Source organism: Vespa crabro, chromosome 19, assembly GCF_910589235.1.
Source record: "Vespa crabro chromosome 19, iyVesCrab1.2, whole genome shotgun sequence".
NCBI classification, from domain to species: Eukaryota; Metazoa; Arthropoda; class Insecta; order Hymenoptera; family Vespidae; genus Vespa; species Vespa crabro.
This window is the reverse complement of record NC_060973.1, coordinates 2,500,001-2,502,500: the sequence shown is the minus strand read 5'-3', so window position 1 is coordinate 2,502,500 and position 2,500 is coordinate 2,500,001.

Sequence of the window (2,500 nt, the reverse complement as noted above, 5' to 3'; positions counted from 1 at the left end):
AGAGAAAGAGAGAGAGGGAGATAACTCGTGGTAGAGAGATGTAAAGCTACGGGGGATGAAAAAAGAAAAGGATAAAGAAAAACAAATTAACGTGAAAACAGAGCTATAGGACAACACCATTACAAAAACAACAACAACAATAACAACAATAATAATAATAATAACATTGAAGAATATTAAAATAGAAAATTTACGATTTTTTTTCCTTTTATATATATATATATATATATATATATATATATATATATATTTCTTTTTTAACTCTCTGTTCTTTCGGTTTTGTAAAAAATATCTCCGGTATTCACGAGTCAAGCGAGATGGAATTACTTACTTCTTTCTTTCTTTTTTCTTCTTCTTCTTTTCTTTTTTTTTCTTTTCTTTTCTTTTCCTTTTTTTTTTTTATTTCTCTCATCGTCTTTTTATTATTTATGTATCTTCGTTGTTTAGAGAACACTTATAAATAACAAATTGCGAAAATTCCCTTCATCGTCGAAGGGAGCATCGATTCTTTCATTTTTTTTTTGTTTCGTTTTTTTTTTTTTTTTCTCAATTCGATTCGTATCGAGAGCGTGTCGGAAAAAGTATACGACGAGGTAGACATTGATTTTGGTGACTTCATATATATTATCCCTCGTTTGTTTACAGTTCTTTTTTTCTTTTTTCTTTTTTTTTTTTAAATCCTTTCCCTTATTATAATTATTTATAATAATTACAAGATTGTTAACATTGTACGTTTCAAATGTTATCTCTTTTTCTTCCCTCTTTTAAAAGAGGACACCGATTACAAGTTTTCCACGTCGTGTAATATCGTACGGAGTATGTAACTGCATCTATATCTTTACTGCCTATTTTATTATTATTATTATTATTATTATTATTATTATTATTATTATTATTATTATTATTATTATTATTATTATTACTACTACTACTACTACTACTACTACTACTACTACTACTACTACTATTATTATTATTATTATTATTATTTTATTATTATTATTATTATTATTATTATTATTATTATTATTAATATTATTATTAATATGATTATTTTATTTTTATTATTATTACTATTATTATTATATTATTTTAATCATGTACCTATTGTTGGTAGAACGTATTTAATTTAATTATGCCGATTCGTAATCGCATCAGTTTGAGAATTTATTTATTTAAATAATTCGTTTCAACAACTTAAACAAAAACCATATGTGTGTCTTCTCGTTTTTATCATTAAGGATGCAGTTTACATATTGTATTACTATACGAATATTCATACATTCCAACTCTGCCTCGATTCGAATCGCTAATTTTTTTTAAAGAGCCATTATATTGCGCGTGTATATATATATATATATATATATATATATATATATATATAATTTATATATATATATATAATATACACAACACACAGCTGAAAGCACGTGTCGTCGCACGTGTAGATTATAATTTATTGTTTTGTATTTTAGGATATAGAGAAGAGACAAACTTACCAATAATTATACATTACTGATTATTACGTAGATCTTTTTTTTCCTTTTTTTTTTTTTTTTTTTTTTTTTAATTCAATTTTATGTTATTTTATTTTATTTTATTTTATTTTATTTTATTTTATTTCATTTCATTTTTTTTTCTATTTTATACAGCGTAACGTTGTCTGTAACAAAATATTAAAGAAAAAAAGAAAAACAAAAAAAACTGTGACAAAGGAGTATCCGTTTTCAAGGGGTTAGGGATTCTTAATAAGATGATAAAGTCGATAGATTATTTTGTGTGGAAAGTTTAACTCGTAAATGGCATGATGATAATGATATGAAAAAAGAAAAGAAAAAAGAAAAAAAAAAAAAAAAGAACAAACTATGTTTTCTCAATGTAACTCTGTCTTCTATGTCCGATGTAAACGAAATTATATTTACAAGAATATAGAACGAAAGATATCTTATTGTTTAATCAACAACAATAAGATTGTTCCTTGAGTATTGACATTTTTTTTTTTTAATCGGCAATATCAAATGAAATTAAAGTGTACAAGCTTTGAAAATCTTTGCGAGGACACCTTGTCAAAATAACTGATTTATTCTTTCAACCTGGAAATGTAGAAATTACTTATAGAACGTAACTAAGGCAAAACCCTACTCTCGTTGTTAGCAATTTACAGAATTCTGTGAGATATGATTTGAGCTGAAGGACCTTTAAAAATTCTAAGTCTAATTAAAAGATCTTATTAATTAAATAATAAATTATTTAATATTATCTTGATAATCGTGAAAGATTAATTCAATGATTATAATATATTGATGATGCATTGAAGTATATTATGCAAATGGCCTTTACTTTTATACTGTTGAAAGTCTATGAAATGGATTCAATTAAAAAAAAAAAAAATAAAAAAATAAAAAAATAAAAATTATATCAGTATTTGATTAATATTAAATAATTTGTTGTATAGTCGAATAATTTTTCTTTTTTCTTTCTTTCTTTCTTTTTTTTTTTT